This window comes from Meles meles, chromosome 19, assembly GCF_922984935.1.
Source record: "Meles meles chromosome 19, mMelMel3.1 paternal haplotype, whole genome shotgun sequence".
Taxonomy (NCBI): domain Eukaryota; kingdom Metazoa; phylum Chordata; class Mammalia; order Carnivora; family Mustelidae; genus Meles; species Meles meles.
Genome location: NC_060084.1, coordinates 13,579,209 through 13,599,588, shown reverse-complemented (window position 1 = coordinate 13,599,588; position 20,380 = coordinate 13,579,209). Strand labels below are relative to the sequence as shown.

Here is a 20,380-nt window from a genome sequence, read left to right as displayed (position 1 = left end):
TGCATCAGACTCCCTGCTGAGAAAACCTGCTTCTCCCTCTCCTCTGCTGCTCCCCCTGCTTTTCCATTCTCTCTCTCTCTGTCAAATAAAGAAATGAAAATGATTTATAAATAAATAAATAATGTTGATATTATTATTTTGGATTATTAGAAGCACTTACTATAGTAGAAATATTTTAAATAGAGAAAAATGTAGAGAAGAAATTAAAATCACCCATAAAAAAGTCACCCATAAATATAGAATCCCTTATTCCAAATGTTAGTGTTTAACATTTTTTTCCAGTAACTTTGGACATCCAAATTTATGTACTTGCTGTAGTGAAAGTGCTTTAAAATCGTGTAAGTTGGGGGCACCTGGGTGGCTCCGTTATTAAGAGTCTGCCTTCGGCTCAGGTCATGATCCCAGGATTCTGGGATTGAGCCCTGCATCAGACTCCCTGCTGAGAAAACCTGCTTCTCCCTCTCCTCTGCTGCTCCCCCTGCTTTTCCATTCTCTCTCTCTGTCAAATAAAGAAATGAAAATGATTTATAAATAAATAAATAATGTTGATATTATTATTTTGGATTATTAGAAGCACTTACTATAGTAGAAATATTTTAAATAGAGAAAAATGTAGAGAAGAAATTAAAATCACCCATAAAAAAGTCACCCATAAATATAGAATCCCTTATTCCAAATGTTAGTGTTTAACATTTTTTTCCAGTAACTTTGGACATCCAAATTTATGTACTTGCTGTAGTGAAAGTGCTTTAAAATCATGTAAGTTGGGGGCACCTGGGTGGCTCAGTTATTAAGAGTCTGCCTTCGGCTCAGGTCATGATCCCAGGGTTCTGGTATAGAGCCCTGCATCGGGGTCCTTGCTTGGCAGGAGGCCTGCTTCTCCTTCTCCCATTTCCCCTGCTTGTATTCCCTCTCTTGATGCCTCTCTCTCTGTGTCAAATAAATAAATAAAATCTTAAAAAAAAATAAAATAGTGTAAGGCGATTAAAAAATAATAATTTATAATTTCCTAAACATGGTCCTTTGGGTAGTCCAGAGTATTCTGTGCGCCGTCCATTTCTGTGCCCAGTGGCTGTGTCTGCTTTTGTTTATATCCTTAACAAAGGGGATAGAATTATCATAGGGTATGACAAAATTGGCAAGACCTAATTAATTTTTAAAAGTAAGTCCATGTTTGGCAGTTCCTTTGGGCTGGGGCTGGGGGAGAGGGAAGCTGCGGGGAGGTGGAGAGTAACGGGCAATGTCACAAAATCAAATAAACAACCGTAACATGTTTGGTGTTGCAACTCCGAAAAGGCTGGAGATGATCCCAGCCTGAAGGCAGTGGTCCTGTGATGCCGTGTGTGGTGAGGGCAGCTCTTCTTGCAAACCAGTCCCAGGGACCCTGCCCCTTGTGTCCTGGGCCTCTTCGTTCTACAGTCCTCTCAAAAGATCTCTCTCTTGAGTTGATGGCTTGTTTCAAATCCAACCTCTAATTTAAAACTTTATGTTTTAAGTCTTGCCACGGCAGTGCTATCTTGAGAACAACAGAATCAGGAGAGAAGTGTTGGTATCATCTATAGGACCTCCCTTATTTGCCCGGTTTGCTCAGGGTCAACAACAGAGTGTTGACAGCTAAGACTGGAGCCCAAATTCTGTTATATCTCTCCATTTTGTCACACCAACCGTCCTGGTTGCTCCTTGTTCTGGGTTGAATTATGTTCCCTCTTCAGGATCACAGAACGTGACTTTATTTGGAAATAGGGTTATTGCAGGTGTAATTAGTTGCAAAGTAGAGTGAGCCTCCAATCCAATATGACTCATTTTCTTATTAAAAGGGGAATATGAGGGGCATCTGGGTGGCTCAGTGGGTTAAAGCCCCTGTCTTCGGCTCAGGTTATGATCTCACGGTCCTGGGATTGAGCCCCACATTGGGCTCTCTGCTCAGTGGGGAGCCTGCTTCCCCTTCTCTCTCTCTCTGCCTGCCTCTCTGCCTGCTTGTGATCTATGTCTGTCAAATAAAAAGTAAAATCTTTTAAAAAGGGGGGCTGGAATTTTGGACACAGACAGGTGCGCAGGGAGCGTGCACAGGGAGATGAAGCAGAGAGTAAGAGGATGTACCTGTAAGTCAAGGAACGCCTGAGATTGCTAGTAAACCACTACGAGCTGGAGAGAGGCATGAAACAGATTCTCTCTCCCAGCCCTGAGAGGGAACCAGCCCTGTGGACACCTTGATCTTGGACTTCTGGCCTCTGGAACTCTGGGACAATACATTTCTGTTGTTTAAGCAACCCAGTTCTTGGTCACTTTGTACCACAGCCCTAGTAAACTAGTACACTCCCCCTAGTAGGACCTCAAGAAGTCAGAGACTCTGGGGAGACTAATGCTCTCCATAGGGCTTAGAGTCTCTGGTGATTCTGGCTTCCTTTTTCCTCTCTTTGGAGAGTGGTAGTACTAAGGCAGAGGTAAGGTTTTCCAAGCATATATCAGTAGTTTGGATTATTAAAGTCATGAATATGCAGGTTAAAGTAAAATATGAAAATGTGTGATTAAAAAAAACTTGATGCATCCAGTATACCATCAGATTATATCTATGAAATTATACCTATATATTCAAGGGACCTTATGCAAATTGTATTTGTCATTTGTATCCATATGTATATATACACATAGAGACTATCTGTATTTATGCTTATGTATAAAGAAGAGGATTAGGAATATAAAAGACATAAATAAACTCCTTCATCCAACCAATGTGCAGAATGCACATTCCTCTCATTCTCACATGGAACATTCACCAAGAGAGGTTGATTTTAAGTCAATTATCTAAGTTTCTACTCTAGAAAACTAGAAATGAGAGCACCTGGATGGCTCAGTCGTTAAGCATCTGCCTTAACTACAAGGACATACTTTAATTTTTAAAAAAGATTTTATTTATTTGTCAGGGAGAGAGAGAGAGAGGGAGAAAAAGCACAGGCAGGGGGAGCAGCAAGCAGAGGGAGAAGCAGGCTCCCCATTGTGCAAGGAGCCTGATGTGGGACTCGATCCCAAGACCCTGGGATCATGACCTGAACTGAAGGCAGATGCCCAACCGACTGAGCCACCCAGGCATTCCAAGAGACATACTTTAGATTCAAAAGCACAAATGGGCTGACGGTAAAAGGATGGGGAAAAATACACATGCAAAGAGTAACCATACATGAACTGAAGTGGCTATACTAATATCAGACAAAATAGATTTTAAGACAAAAATATTATTAAACATAAAAAGGGAAATTTCATAATCATAAAAGGGTATAGTAGGTATGACACTTCTAAGCACATACTCACCCAGCAGAACCCTGCAATATAAGAAGCGGAACTGACAGAATCAAAAGAGGAAAGGGAGTGGCGCCTGGGTGGCTCAGTGGGATAAGCCTCTGCCTTCAGCTCAGGTCATGATCTCAGGGTCCTGGCATCAAGCTCCACATGGGCTCTCTGCTCAGCAGGGAGCCTACTTCCTCCTCTTTCTCTGCCTGCCTCTCTGCCTCCTTGTGATCTCTTGTCAAATAAATAAATAAAATCTAAAAAAAGAAAAAAAAAAGAGGAAAGGGATACCAGTAGTAGATATAAGGATGAGAGGAGAGATGACCTTAGGTATCTGGTTTATATAACTTGATGAATGATGGGGTAGCCATAATCCAAGATGACCCACAGTGACTTCTGCCTCCTGACATTAATGTCCTTCCTTTTTTTTTTTTTTTTAATTTTATTTATTTATTTGACAGACAGTGAGAGAGGGAACACAAGCAGGGGAGTAGGAGAGGAAGAAGCAGGCTCCCCACTGAGCAGGGAGCCTGATGTGGGGCTCGATCCCATGACCCTGGGATCATGACCTGAGCCAAAACAGATGCTTAACCACTGACCCACCCAGGTGCCCCTCAATGTCCTTCCTTATTTTTTTAGATATCTTTATTAACATATAATATATTATTTGCCCCAGGGGTACAAGTCTGTGAATCTCCAGGCTTACACACATCACAGCACTCACCATAGCACATACCCTCCCCAATGTCCATAACCTAACCACCCTCTCCCTACCCTCCTCCCCCCAGCAACCCTCAGTTTGTTTTGTGAGATTAAGAGTCTCTTATGGTTTGTCTCCCTCCCGATCCCATCTTGTTTCATTTATTCCTTTCCTACCCCCCAGACCGCCTACTGTACCTCTCAAATTCCTTATATCAGGGAGATCATATGATAATTGTCTTTCTCTGATTGAATGTCCTTCCTTATTGAATAGTGCTAATTTTATGTATCCAGTAGGATACCGTAGAAATGACAAAGGGTGGCTTCTGAGGCTAGATCATCCCTGCTCGGCAGGGAGCTGGTTATGGGGCTCCATCCCAGGACCCCGAGATCTTGACTTGAGCCCAAGGCAGATGCTTAGCTGACTGAGCCACCCAGGCACCTTGTCATTTTTATTAGTTAGGATGCATATTTTGGTCTCATTTATTTGGTACTTGTAAATTACATTTGTTTTATGAGTTTTTTTTAAAAAAATATTTTATTTATTTGACAGAGAGAAATCACAACTAGGCAGAGAGGCAGGCAGAGAGAGAGGAGGAAGCAGGCTCCTTGCGGAGCAGAGAGCCTGACGCGGGGCTCGATCCCAGAACCCTGAGATCATGACCCGAGCTGAAGGCAGAGGCTTTAACCCACTGAGCCGCCCAGGCGCCCCTGTTTTATGAGTTTTTAAAAATTGAGATGTGTGAATGTGCTCTTACTTTAACCCCTTCTTGGAAATAAGCATCCACCTCTTGATTAAATTGAATTAAGTGTTCCCTGTGCGTGAAACTAGCGCTGTATAAAACCAGTTAAATAGCCGTGTCTGGTGGCTCAGTGTGTTGGGCCTGCATCAGCAGGGAGCCCGCTTGCCCCTCTCTCGGACTGCCTCTATGCCTATTTGTGATCTCTCTCTCTCTGTCAAATAAATAGAATAAAAAAAAAAATCTTAAAACCACTTAAGTAAATATGGCCCCTGCCCTCAGAAATGCAAAAATGTGAAAAGAGCTAGAGATATATACACCTTCCCAGAGTCCACACTTTGGCTCAAGCACAAGAAACCAAGAATACATTGATCAAATATTCACAAGACACATAAGCATTGCAGTTAATAATTTTCATGTTAGGGCTCACTGACATCTAAGTGGGAACTAAATGGTAGTTAAAAAAAAATCAGTAGAGAAGTAAAAATCTATAACTTTTGTGAGCAAATTTATCGGTCACTTTGATAGATTGGTCATATACAAAATCTCTTGAGAAAATACTGATGTATGTTCATGGGTATGCTTGTAACTCTTCATTTATTTATTTTTTAAGAAAGGAGACAGGGTTCCTGGAAGAGAGTTGGCATTCACATGCCTTGTAGTTGTGGATTGTTGTCCTGAAGTCAGACAATATTCCATCACCATCTCTCCATTTCCCGTGCCCCGGTGTGCAGGAAACTTAGCAGGATCAATCTCTGGTCATTCTCTTTCTGTTCTTTTCTCGCCGGCTGCGTTCCTCGGTAGCCCCTCGTTTTTCCCCCGCTCTGATTTGCCGGGACTTTCCTCTGCCTCTCAAGCCACATGATTCTCCTTCGGGTGGCCAGGGGTGGGGGAATGGCTCCGTTCTGTGGTACACGCAATAAGGTGCAACACTGAAGTCACCGAGCCAGACATTTCTCAATATTTGCTCTGGCAGATGTGGGGAACCACAGCTGCTCCTGTGTCCTAGGGGACTGAAATCAGTTTGTAAAGGGAGGGGAAGGAATCTGCCTGGCCTCAGTCTGGAGGGTAGGAGGTTTGCCAGACAGTGAGTCCAGACTTCCTTTGCTCGTCTGGTTGGCACATGGACTCCTTCTTCAAGTTGCAACACAAGGGTCAACAAAGCCTTCTTTGCTCCTCTGGGCGCATCCTGAAATCTTCTGCAGGCTTCCAAGGCGGGGGGTTATCTATCTAGGAGCCTCTTTATTTATCTATCCCCAGTGCCTATCACAGCGCTTGTCACGTCAAGGGCACTCAGCAAATGTTAACAGAACAAAAGCCAACCAGAGAGGACTGGTTCTTCCTTCCTTTCGTCATTTGATAATTGGCCAGCAAATCAAATGGCCTAATTAACCAGGGGCTCGGGAGGTCACTTCAGTCACAAAACTTAATGATTTTTATTGCTTTATTGATTTTTTAACTGTCGCTTAAGTACCACAAACACAGGGTAGGATGTTTTAGTGGCTACAAGGCAGTATAACCTGGTGGGTAAGAATGCGACCGTGGCCTAAGTTTTGACTCTGCTGTTCAGTCCCTGTGTGACCTTTGGCATGTTCCTTAACCTTTCTGTACCTGGGTTCTATGCTGTGTAATAGTACCTGTCTCCTGTTGTAGGAATTGGAGGAGTTAACATTTTTTTAAAAAGATTTATTCATTCATTTATTTATTTGACAGAGATCACAAGTAGGCAGAGAGAGAGAGGGGAAGCAGGCTCCCCGCTGAGCAGAAGCCTGTTGCAGGGCTCCATCCCAGGACCCTGATATCATGATTGGAGCCAAAGGTAGAGGCTTAACCCACTGAGCCACCCAGGCACCCTGCATGTGTGTAATTTTGTAAGAAAATTGCTTTCCGGTTCAGACGACTCATTTCAAAAGAGAACACCAGACAAAGTTGTTACCTTTATGGTTGTCTTAAGAAATAGGTTGTCTCAAGAAGTGGCCACTAGTATCACAAAAATAAATAAATTTAGCATAATGAGTCATTAAATATTATCTTGAAGGGGCATTAGGGTGCTTTTCTTTTCCTTCATTTGTGACTTTTCTCTGCCAGTCACTCAGAGGCACCATTTCACAGGGGGAGACCGGCACTGTTAGAGCAGAGAAAGAACCTGGGGTCAGCTTCTGACTTCCAAAAGGGGTTCTTGAACACCACATAGTATATGATTCCATTTATAGAAGATATCCAGAATAGGCATAAAAAGTAGATTACCGGTTGCCGGGCAGGGGCAGCTGGAGCTGGGGTGGGGTGGGGAGTGGTGAGAAGTGGGCAGGGACTGCTAACAGGTATGGGGTTTCTTTTTGGAGTGATGGCAATGTTCTGGAATTCAATAGTCGCGATGATTATGAAACCTTGTGAATATACTAAAAACCAGTGCATTGTACACTCGGTTGACTTTTGTGGTATTTGAATTATGTTTCAATTTTAGAAAACAAGTAATGTATTATTACCAAAAAATTAGTGATCGTGATCTAGAGAAAGGCTTAGGGATTGAAGCATGGTTTAAATTCCGGATTATTCCAGGGTCGCCTGGGTGACTCAGTCATTGGGCATCTGCCTTCGGCTCAGGTCATGATCCCAGGTCCTGGGATCGGCCCTGCATCAGGCTCCCTGCTCGGGAGGCCTGCTTCTCCCTTTCCCACTCCCCCTGCTTGTGTTCCCTTCTCTTGCTGTGTCTCTCTCTGTCAAATAAATAAAATCTTTTTTTAAAAAAAATAAACTCTGGATTATTCTGAACATCAGAATGTGAAGAACACACAATTATTTCCCAGGAATCTGGGCCTCTTTATTTAGGGGCTTTCTCTGTAAGTACAAATGACACTCTTCCTAAGAATGCTAAGAATTGGAGTCGGATTGAGGTTCTAGCCATCCACAAATGAAAAAACCAAGTTCTCATAAAAGAAAAATGACTGAGTGAGTGGAGCATGGTTTAATAGTTATGCAGAGAACAAAACAAAATAGGATGGTGTTATTTGCTACACTCTATTAAAAAGAAGGAAAAGGCCAGCAGGCATTTCAATCAGCAAACAGATGACAGTTTACTTTCTTTTTAACTTTTAGAGCCCTTAACATTAATAATAGTTCAATTGATCTTCCCTTCTAGCCATAAGAGAAACATCAGACAGACCCAAATTGAGGAATATTCTATACACCAAGGTCATGAAAAATAAGGAACGTCTGAGAAGCTATCTCAGATTAGATTCAGCGGACATCACCGCTAAATGTAAAACGGGCTCCTGGATGGAATCCTGGAACAGAAAAAAGGATATTAGCGGGAGAACTTGTGAACTCTAAGTGAAATACGGAGTTTAGTTAATATTAATGGACCAATGTTTATTTCTTATTCGTGACTACGAATGTATCGTGGTAACATAGAATGTTAAAAATAGGGGAAACTGGGTGAAGGTCCCTCTAGGTTCACCTCTCTTCTGACAGCCTTCTTTCTGTCTAGCTTATAGGTTTGGGGAGGGGGAGGTTTAGTAAATATTGCATGAGGTAATGAATGTGGGGGGTGCCTGGGTGGCTCAGTGGGTTAAAGCCTCTGCCTTTAGCTCAGGTCATGATCCCAGAGTCCTGGGATCGAGCCCCGCATCGGGCTCTCTGCTCCGCAGGGAGCCTGCTTCCTCCTCTCTCTCTGCCTGCTTCTCTGCCTAGTTGTGATTTCTCTCTGTCAAATAAATAAAATATTAAGAAAAATAGAGATAATGAATGTGGGAACAACCCCCAAAGTTCTCTCTATAAACGTAAGGCAGCATATAAATGATTCAAGTCTAGCATAGCTGCCTCATGCCTCATACATTCTTCACTCCACCTTCCATAATGATGCAAAGACTGGTTTTTCCTCATTTACTATTCCTTTTACCAGGTACTCTGATTTGTGTCCTATTTATTGCCAACTGGCAAGCAAGTATTGAGTATGGTCATAGAAAGCGCCATGCCAGACTTGAAGGAGGATGTGGAAAAACAGAAGGAGTGCTCCCCATCTTGTACTTCTTCAGGGACCCAACAGTCCACTAGGGGAATTAAAACATATGCCTTCTTGGTAATCACTGATAATGGCTCAGGTGGAAAGATTCGAAGGCATGAATAAGGCAATAAGCAGTAAAAGTCAGGTGAATAGTCAGTGCTTGATCCACATAATTAATTCATAACTCTCTTAAAATTGTATCCACCTGGGCCTCTCTTCATTTTCTATCTTTTCCCTATTTTTGTTATTTTCTTCTATTTAGGGAAGAAAGGACTACAGTTCTCAACTCACTTTGTCCATTTATTTATTTATTTACTTACTTAGTTATCCATTCATCATTCATTCATTTTATTTTTTTTTTAAGATTTTATTTATTTGACAGACAGAGATCACAAGTAGGCAGAGTGACAGGCAGAGGAGTGGGGGAAGCAGGCTCCCCACTGAGCAGAGAGCCTGATGTGGGGCTTGATCCCAGGACCCTGGGACCACGACCAGAGCGGAAGGCAGAGGCTTAACCCACTGAGCCACCCAGGCCCCCTCATCATTCATTTATAGCATGAGCAGCTCTCTGAGGGGCAGAGGAAGAGAGAGAATCCTGAACAGGCTCCCTGCTGAGCCCAGAACACGATGCGGGGCTCGATCCCAGGACCATGAGATCATGACTTGAGCCGCAATCAGGAGTCAGCGGCTGAGGGGACTTCAGCTCACTTTGTCCTTAAAGAAAGGTAGACTTGTGTGGTCATAAGTGGGGCCACATGGCACCTGGAATTCCAGATCACCACTTGCTACCATGTGACCCTGGGTTTATCTGCATGGGGGGATGAAATACACTCTACTCCCAGGACTGATGTGAGAATGATGGTTTGATTGAGTAGAGAGTGTCAGATGGTCCTTGGTAAGGATCGGTGTGAGCTGTTATTGCCGCTGCATGGGTAGAGAAGGGAAGGGTGTGGGAAACAGGGGTGTGAAAATGAAGGACCCAGGATTTTAGGCGATCATGGCAAAGCAAGTTTACAGAACTTTTTGTAGTCTTAGGAGAATGTTCACAGTATCATGTAAAATGAGACTTACAGAATGCAAGACTCTGTTATATAAAGCCTATTGGATGCACACCTAGAAAAAAATTAAGAATATTCCAAAATGTTAACTGTGAACTAAATGGGTAACAGTTATCTCTGGGTGGTGGAACTATTTAAAAAATACTTTTCTAAAAAAAAAAAAAAAACTTTTCTATCAGAAAGTGGAAAGATTTACAGGAGAAAGGTGGTTGCCGAGGGCTGGGTAGAGGGGGTGGGAGAATTAGTGTTTATCACCCATGGGGTTTCAGTTTTACAGGGATGAAAAAGTTCTAGACATCTTTTGCACAGCAATGTGAATGTAGATAATATTACTAAGCTGTACACTTGAAAATAAGGTGGTAAATTTAATGTTATGTTTTTTTTTTTTTACCACAATTAAGAAAACCTTTTCTATGATAAACACAGTAGTTTTTATTTTTGTTTTTTTTTTTTTAAGATTTTATTTATTTGTCAGAGAGAGAGAGAGAAAGCACTAGCAGGGAAGGGGGGGGCCCACAGCAGGCAGAGGGAGAAGCAGGCTCCCCACTGAGCAAGGAGCCCGATCAGGATTCCATCTCAGGATCATGACCTGAACCGAAATCAGACACTTACTGACTGAGACCCAGGCATCCCACAAACACAACAGTTTTATGCTTAAGGAAAAAAAAAGAATAAAAGTTGTTAAGTTTGTTTTTTTTTTTTTTAAGATTTTATTTATTCATTTGACAGACAGAGATCACAAGTAGGCAGAGAGGCAGGCGGGTGGGGGTGGGGTGGAGCAGGCTCCCTGCTGAGCAGAGAGCCCGATGCGGGGCTTGATCCCAGGACCCTGAGTTGAAGGCAGAGGCTTAACCCACTGAGCCACCCAGGTGCCCCAAAAGTTGTTAGGTTTTATTTATTTTATTTTTTTAAAAAGATTTTTATTTATTTATTTGACAGACAGAGATCACAAGTAGGCAGAGAGGCAGGCAGAGAGAGAGAAGGAAACAGGCTCCCTACTGAGCAGAGAGCCCTATGCGGGGCTCGATCCCAGAACCCTGGGATCATGATCTGAGTTGAAGGCAGAGGCTTAACCCACTGAGCCACCCAGGTGCCCCAAGTTGTTAGGTTTTAAATGAAAGTCATAACTATGGCCGATTGGTGTAGCTTTTTCTGAGTATGTCTACAGTTTATTGGAACCCCTCTGCCCAGGAGCAGAGTAGTAAGGCTTCCTAAGTAGACATGGGTCCTCTGATTTTTTTTTCCCTCAGGATTCTACTGAGAGAAAATTTGAGCTACAGAAGAGGGAAATTACCAGAACTTGTTTGCTTTGGCTGTTTTTCTTTCTGATCTAGGTTCAGTTGTCAGCTACTGAATCTGAGGGCGTGTCCATGTGGATGACCTGATAGAGCCGCCCTTGCCCCCTTCACACCCCCGTACCCTGCAGATTCTGCGTCAGCTGCACTATTTGCAGGACCACCCACCAAAATCCTGTGCTGCTGGCTGTTCTTTGACCTGTAAACCTGAATCTGAGCCAGCGGGGTTGAGACAGAGGAGGCCGGGCAGGTGATCTCAGAGCAGCTGTGCTGTTCCCCTGCAGTCACTTCCTAGGTTCGGTTTCACCTAAGAAAAAAACGAGTCACCCTTTAAGTCAGGTAGTGGACATGAGCAGGTAACTCACAAAACACCAAGAACTAAAAAAAAATAGGTGAAAAGTGACCACCCTCATCAAAATAAAAAGGGACAGAAATAACAGCAACACCTTAAAGCCATTTTCTTTATCCACCTGGCAATCCGTTTGGCAAAGATTTCTTTAGAAAACAGCTCCCAGGATTTGCAAACAATTACCAATAGGGAGGTAATTGGCCCTTCTGAAAGCAAGCTGGCAGTGCACATCAGGAACTGTAAAAATGTTTGTTCTAGAATAGAACATTCCATAAAAGGTTCAGAAAGATACAGGAATTGGGTACAAAATGAAAGTGACAATTTCAAATTAACAAGGAGACAGAATTCCATTTTTGGCAATATTAAGGTCAGAATGACCTAGAGAATCTTCAGTTACAAACATATCTAGGACTTGTGGAATCATTATGTTGTACTAATGTTGAAACTAATGTAACCTTGTGTGACAACTGTACTTGACCTTAAAAGCAAATCTAGGGGCCCCTGGATGGCACAGTCGGTTGAGCATGGGATTCTTGGTTTTGGCTTGGGTCTGGTCTTGGGGTGGTGGGATCGAGCCCGTGTCAAGTTCCATGCTAAGCACATGAAACTTAGGTTTCTCTCTCCCTCTCCCTCTACCCCTTCCCCCACTCTCTAAAATAGATAAATAAATCTTAAAACAAAAACAAATGTAGAACCCTATTTACATCATCCATCATAAAATCAATCAAGAATGTCTTTGAGGGGTGCCTGGGTGGCTCAGTGGGTTAAAGCTTCTGCCTTTGGCTCAGGTCATGATCCCAGAGTCCTGGGATCAAGCCTGCATCCGGCACTCTGCTCAGCAGGAAGCCTGCTTCCTTCTCTCTTTCTGCCTGCCTCTTTGCCTACTTGTGATCTCTGTCTGTCAAATAAATAAAGTCTTTAAAAAAAAAAAGAATGTCTTTGAATGACACATTAGACCAGATAGACTGAACATACATATATAAAACATCTCTAAACAACAGAATATACATTCTTTTCAGTGCACATGGAACATTCTTCAGAATAGATCACATGTCAGACCACAAAATGAGTCTCAATAAATTTAAGGAGATTGAAACCATAGCAGCTTTCATGGTATGACACCAGAAATCAATTACTATAATAAAACTGGAAAAAAAACAAATATTTGGAAGATAAACAACTCATCCTAAACGAGTGGGTCAACAAAGAAATCAAAGATGAAAAGAAAAAATACTTGGAGACAAATGAAATTGAAAACACAGTGGTCCAAAATCTTTGGGACGCAGTGAAAGCAGTTCTAGGAGGGAAGTTTATAGTGATATAGGCCTACCTCAAGAATCAAGAGAAATTTCAAATAATCTAACCTCATATCTAAAGAAACTAGAAAAAGAAGAAAAAGGTCAGTAGAAGGAAGGAAATAATAAAGATCAGAGTAGAACTAAATGAGAAATAGAAATAGAAAAGATGAATGAAACCAAGAGCTGATTCTTTGAAAAGATAAACAAAATTGATAAACCTTTAGCCAGACCCATCAATGAAAAAAAAAAAAGAGGACTCAAATAAATAAAATCATAGGTGAAAGAGGAGCATAGTGCTCTCTTTGGCAGCACTTATACTAAAACTGGAATGATACAGAGAAGATTAGAATGGGCCCTGTGCAAGGATGACATGGAAATTCATGAAGTGTTCAATATTTTTCTGTGAATTGTGTAAGACTCATGAATCACAGACCTGTACCCCTGAAACAAATAATACATTATATGTTAATAAAAAGATAACAATAAATTAAAAAAAACAAAAGAGGAGAACAGTTGACACCACAGAAGTGCAAAGGATTATACGAGACTACTATGAAAAACCATATGCCAACAGATTGGATTATAAATTATCTAGAAGAATGAAAAAATACCAAGAAATATACAATCTTCCAAAATTGAATCGGAAAAACAGACCAGTTACTAATAATTAAATGGAATTGGTGATCAAAAAACTCCTAACAAACAAAAGTCCAGGACCAGATGGATTCACATTGGAATTCTACCAAAACTTAAAGAAGAGTTAATACTTGTTCTCCTCAAACTACTCAAAAAAAAAAAAATAGGAAGGAAAGCTTCCAAATGTATTCTATTAGACCGGCATTACCCTGATACCAAAACCAAACAAAGACACTGGAAAAAAAAAGCCCAAACCAAAAAAAAAAAAAAAAAAAAAAAAAAACAAAAACCAAACAAAAAAACACACACCAAACCTGTTAGGCAATATCCCTGATAACCATAGATGCAAAATCCTTAACAAAATATTGGTAAACCACATTCAACAATACATTAAAAGGATCATTCAGGGGGCACCTGGGTGGCTCAGTGGGTTAAGCCGCTGCCTTCGGCTCAGGTCATGATCTCGGGGTCCTGGGATCGAGTCCCGTGTCAGGCTCTCTGCTCAGCAGGGAGCCTGCTTCCCTCTCTCTCTCTCTCTCTGCCTGCCTCTCTATCTACTTGTGATCTCTCTCTGTCAAATAAATAAATAAATAAATAAATAAAAAGGATCATTCAGTATGACTTATTCTGGAGATGAGAGGAGGGCTCAATATCCAGAAAACAATGTGATACACCACATTAACAAAATGAGGGATAAAAATCACATGATCATCTCAATAAATGCAGAAAAAACATTTGACAAAATTCAACATTCATTCATGATTAAAACTTCCAAGAAAGTGAGCTTAGAGGAAACATACCTCGACTTAATAAAGGCAATATATGACAAACCTACAACTAGTATACTCAGAAGTAAAAAACAGAGTTTGCTCTTAGCTCAGAAACAAGACAAGGATGTCCACTCTCACTGCTTTAATTCAACTTAGTACTGAAAGTCCTAGCCACAGCAATCAGACAAGAAAAATAAATGAAAGGCATCCAAATGGGTAAGAAAGAAGTTAAAACGTCCTTATTTGCAGATGACATATTATACATAGAAAACTCTAAGATTACACACACACACACACACACACACACACACACACACACACACAGAGCTATTAGAAGTAATAATCTGAGTAAAGTTGCAAGATGCAAAATATCCAGCTATCTTTTGCATTTCTATACACTAATAATGAAATAGTTGAAAGAGAAATTAAGAAAATAATTCCATTTACAATTGCACCAAAAGAATAAAATACTTAGGATAAACTTAACCAAGGACATGAAAGACCTGTACTCTGGAAACTACAAAACATTTTTGAAAGAAACTGAGGTGATACAAACAAATAGAAAGACATACCATGCTCATGGATAAGAAGAATTTGTATTGTTAAAATATCCATACTACCCAAAGCAATCTACAGATTCATCGCAATCCCTATGAAAACGTCAGTTGTATTTTTCACTGAACTAGAAGAAATTATTTTAAAACTTGTATGGAAAAAAAAAAAAAACTTGTATGGAAACATGGAAGACCCCGGATAGCCAAGCAATCTTGAGAAAGAAGAACAAAAGCAGAAGTGTCACTATCCTGGATTTCAAGATACTGCAAAGCTATAATAATCAAAACAGTATGGTACTGGCACAGAAACAGACACATGGATTGGTAGAACAGAGTAGAGAGCCCAGAAATAACCTACATTTATATGGTTAATCTATGACAAAGGAGGCAAGAATATACAATGGGGTAAGACAGCCTCTTTAATAAATCATGCTGAGAATACTGGACATCTACATGTAAAAGAATGAAACTGGACCACCTTCGTACGTCATACACAAAAATAACTAAAAATATATTAAAGACCTAATTGTGACACCTGAAGCCATAAAACTCCTGAAGAAAACATAGGCAATAATCTCTTTAACATCAGCAATAGAAATATTTTTCTAGACATGCCTCCTCAGGCAAGGGAAACAAAAGCAAAAATAAACTATTGGGGCTACACTGAAATAAATAGCTTGTGCACAGTGATGGAAACTATCCACAAAATGAAAAGGCAACCTACTCAATGGGAGAAGATATTTGCAAGTGATATATCTGATAAGAGGTTGGAATACAATATATAAAGGACTTATACAACTCAATACCAAAAGAACACCCAAATCATCTGATTACAAAATGGGCAGATGACCTGAATAGACATTTTCCCAAAGAGGCCTGCAGATGGCCAACAGACACATGAAAAGATGCGTAACATCATTAATCAGGGAAATGCAAATCAAAGAACTGCATTGAGATATTACCTTACACTTGCTGGAATGGCTATTATTTAAAAAAAAAAAAAAACAAGAAATTACAAGTGTTGGTGAGGATGTGAAGAGAAAGGAGCCCTCATATACTGTTGGTGGAAATGCAAATTGGGGCAGCCACTGTGGAAAACAGTATGGAATTTTCTCAAAAAAATTGAAGATAGAAATATCCAGTAATTCCACTACTGGATATTTATGCAAAGAAAACCAAAACATTAATTCAAAAAAATATATGCACCCCTATGTTTATTACATCATTATTTATAATAGCCAAGATATGGTAGCCACCCAAATCCATTGATAGATAAATGGTTAAAGAAGGTTTGATACACATATACAACACAGATACACAATGGAATATTACTTAGCCATAAAAATGAGATCTTAACATTTGGGACAACATGGGTAGACCTAGAGGGTATTATGTTCATGAAACAAGTCACACTGAGAAAGAAAAATGCCATATGATTTCATTTAAATGTGGAATCTAAAAAACAAATGAACGAACAAACAAAAAAAAGGCAGAATCCACCCTATATGTAGAGAACAAACTGATGGTTGCCAGAGGAGAAGAGAATTGGAAGATGGGCAGAATGAGTGAAGGGGAGTGGGAGGTATAGACTTCTAGTTATAAAATGAGTAGGTCATGGGAATGAAGGTACAGCATAGGATACATACCATCAATGATACTGTAATAGTGTCCTATGGTGACAGATGGTAGCTACATTTGTGATGGGCACAACATAACATGTAGAATTGTCCAATCACCATGTTGTATACTGAAACTAAAGTAATATTATGTATCAACTACAGTTCAATCTAAAAATATGTATCTAGAAATGTTGGATAAAATATAACAAAAAAGCACCTGGGTGGCTCAGTTGGTTAAGCAACTGCCTTCAGCTCAGATCATGATCCCGGAGTCCTGGGATCGAGTCCTGCACTGGGCTCCCAGCTCCACGGGGAGTCTGCTTCTCCCTCTGACCTTCTTCTTGATCATGCTCTTTCTCACTGTCTCTCTCTCAAATACATAAATAAAATATTTTTAAAAATATATAACAGAATGCCTGACTGAGCTCCAAAGATACAAAAAGGAAATACCCCAGAGGCCAAACAATGAAAAGGAATAGAACACCAGAGACATAGGTAGGTTGATACTGCTGTTACCCCGCAATTGATTATCTGAGTAATCTGGGGCTCCTGTGTTAACTTCCTGGTGAGGACCGAACACCAAGCCCATAGACTGTGTGGTTATGTGGGAGGGGGAGTTGAACCTGAGTCTCATGTGTAGCTGAGATCATTGAGAGTCTAATTCTTGAGTGGCAGGTTGTCAAAATAACATATCTATATTTTCTCTTCTTTCTATAGCCAATCAGCTGATCAGTTTGGCAGGTCTATCAGTATTCAAAATGTGATTCTATTTCTAGGAAACTATCCCACACATTATAGGATACTTATAAAAATTCTCAATCATTATTAATGAGTGTGTTCAATATGCTTTATTTTAAGAGAAAAAAATGAGAATCTGTCCCATGTCAACAAGAATAGAATGATTAAATGAATACTATACAGTCATTAAAAGGAATGAAATTGATCTCCATGTATGAAAATGGAAAGGATGTCAAGACAACATGTTAAGATTTTTTAAAAGGCAAGCTATAGAACAGCATTATTCAACTAACGAATCATTGAACATTATATCAAAAACTAATGATATATACTATACCTTGACTTGTTGAATTTAAAAAGATAAATAAAATTTTTAAAATTTTAGTGATTTATGAAAAAAAAGAACAGCCTTATTCAATAGACACAATGCAAACCACATAGTAATTTCAAATTTTCTAGTAGAAGTACTTCAAAATGTAAAAAGAAGTAGGTGAAATTAATTTTAATAGTGTACTTTATTTGACCCAATATATCCAAAATATTTAAGCATGTAATCAATATAAAATTATGATGAATTATTTTGCATTATTTTTATGTAAGTCTTCAAAACCTGATCTGTATTTTATACCAACACCACCTCTCAATGTAGACAAACCACCTTTTAAGTACTCAGTAGCTGCTTTTGACTAGTAGCTACAATAAGGGACAGAACAGCTACAGAACAAATATGTAGTATCCAGATTTTCAAACAACTTTAAAACCAGCTACATAAGTATTGTATAGAAACCAAAAACACAGGTGGCTTGTGGCTCAGTGTGGTAAACATCTGCCTTCAGCTCAGGTCATGGTCTCAGTGTCCTGGGATGGAGCCCCATGTGGGGCTCCTTGCTCAGCAGGGAGCCTGTTTCTCCCTCTCCCTCTGTCATTCCTCCCAGCTGTGCTCTCTGTCTCTCTCACCCTCTCTCTTTCTCAATTATAAGAAAAGAAAAGAAACAGAAAACACTAAAGATACGCAAGAAATGACTAAAGCAGCCATCTTTATGGAGTGGGGTTGTGGGGAAAGGTGTTCAGGGCTTAGTTTATAAACATCTCTATTTGAATTTACTATAGGAGAGTTTTAACTACTGAAAAAGTAAGAGTAAAAGAGAACGTTTTGGGGTTAGATAGTGGTGATGTACAATGTGTCCCAGAAATTGAATCTTACACTCTGAAATGAAGAAACCAGCGAATATTTTGTTACCTGAATTTTATCTCAATTAAAAAAAAAAAGATATAGAACACAATTCCCAACTTTTGACTAATGTGTTAGGACTGGTGATGGAATTATAAGTGCTTTTAATTTTTTCTAATGTTCTCTGGTACTCATGTATTTCAAATAGAGGTGGTTGAGGAATAAAAGCATTTAGGAACGAAGAGTTTTCTCCCTTGACAAAATCTGTGTGCTTTGGGAACAATGCTGTGTTCTCATTGTGTTGGCAAGTATGCAAAGTCTAACCCTTGTCTATCCTGTGAAGTATACATCTATCTGTGCCATGTTTAACCACCGTTTAGTAAAATAAAGTAGGCTTTGTTTTTTGCTGTAGGGTGCCAAATAACAGAACTGACAGGCCTTTCCTTCTCTGTGTCTTTGGATGTTGCAAGAACAGGGCTGTGTGTTTGCATTTTTGAAACAGAGCAACCCTGGGTCTCTAGCTCAGGGTGCCTGGCTTCCGACTTTAGAACTAAAATTCTCTTTGACCTGGCAGGCTTCCTGTCCTTGCTTTATGCTTCTCCTGCTCCCCTAGTAAGATGAGGTGGTGAATGCTTGCTTCTTTGGTTTGGGGAAGGGAATGTGTTAGATAAGTTCTTCAAAGCACTAAGAGAAGAAAGGTCCAGAAAAATGAAAGGTTATTCAACTCCCCTGGAGACTGGAATCACCCAAAAGTAAATGGAGAAGAAAGAACTTATGTAACAACTCTTTGTCTTCCAATAAATAAACAGATAGGAGCCAAGCCATGGAGTCCCCAGGCTTCTCTTAACCCTTGAATGGACAGTATTTTCCATAGGCTCGCCAGAATGCTGAGATTTCCGCTGTGTGTGCTTAGGGAAGTTTAGACCTCAACTGACATCTTTTTCTCCCAGTAACTCCTTACCCAATACATGAGGGAGAATTCAGAGGACAAGATGACATTGCTCAGGTTTTAATTGCCTTGAACCCTTCTGTCGTTTAAGCTATTTTTTTTAAAGATTTTATTTATTTATTTGACAGAGAGAGATCACAAGTAGACAGAGAGGCAGGCAGAGAGAGAGAGAGGGAAGCGGGCTCGCTGCTGAGCAGAGAGCCCGATGCGGGACTCGATCCCAGGACCCTGAGATCATGACCCAAGCCGAAGGCAGCGGCCCAACCCACTGAGCCACCCAGGCGCCCCATGTCGTTTAAGCTATTTGTTGAGTGGGACTTATTTGCTTCAACTGCCCAGTTTGTTGTGACTTGAAGTAGAACCTCCTGGACCAGGAAAGGAGGACAAGATGTAGGAAGTAAAGAAACAAGTTGCGGAACAAATTGTAAACCTGATCCCTTCAGTGTTTTGAAAACCTATGAAATTATGTATCTGTGTATCTATCTTGTATCTATGTATTTTATTGTCTGCCTACCTACCTATTAATCCATCTTGGTGAATGATAGAAATGGCCAAATCATTACCACTCCCTACCCCTGGGAGCAAGACTAGAGCATACAGAGAGCAGGGTACGAGGAAGGACCCTCACTTTTTACCTTACACGTTTCTGTGCTGTTCACTTGTTACTGGGTTGTTTTGTATCAAAAGAGATTTAATAAAAATTGCAGACTGTAATCATAACTGTTCCTCTGACAGTCCTCTCAGATGACTCACAAAGTGTCCAGAAAGAGTTAACACAGAGAATTCCAGATGTTTGAGGTGAGGACAAACTCTTGATTTGCTGGTGGGGGTAGGGGAAGGATTAGAGGTGAGAAGCCTCAGAAATGAGGAGGGGAGGGGAGGGAGGGCTGGCCACCCAGTTCTCACCCTAACCAATAGCACAAAAGTTCCGGGCCCAACGCCCATTTGTGCAGACTATTTCAGGAGTCAAGAACTGCACCTGAGGCCGTTGTCACTGTGACCTGTGAAAGAAGGACACTAAGAGAGCTTCCAGGTTCCTCTACTTAGAGGCTGTTTCTCCTTTAGCCGGAAGGTAAAATCTTAAGCCTCAGCTAATCTGGTGGTGGTAATTGGGACATAAGCTTTTTTCTCTATGCTGTATTGACTTCTTTTTCCACAGGGCAGTAAAATGCTGATGGGACAGGACTTTATTTTTACTAATGACAAGATTAATGCT

General features: G+C 40.5%; 1 protein-coding gene and 1 non-coding gene across 3 annotated transcripts in view; both read left to right on the top strand.

The window, feature by feature from the left end:
* TAT (tyrosine aminotransferase) overlaps positions 1-20,380 on the top strand; it is a 47,282-nt gene that overhangs the window by 15,026 nt on the left and 11,876 nt on the right. Inside the window, exon 1 of one of the 2 annotated variants that reach the window (XM_045986965.1) lies at positions 20,117-20,236. The exons of the other annotated variant lie outside the window; for it this stretch is intronic. The gene's annotated coding sequence lies outside the window, so the exon portion shown is untranslated. Of the gene's footprint in view, positions 1-20,116; positions 20,237-20,380 lie in introns of those variants that run through there. 2 annotated transcript variants of the gene reach the window in all.
* Positions 13,021-13,127, top strand: LOC123931917. Its single transcript, XR_006816339.1, has one exon. It is a non-coding gene; the product is annotated as a U6 spliceosomal RNA (small nuclear RNA).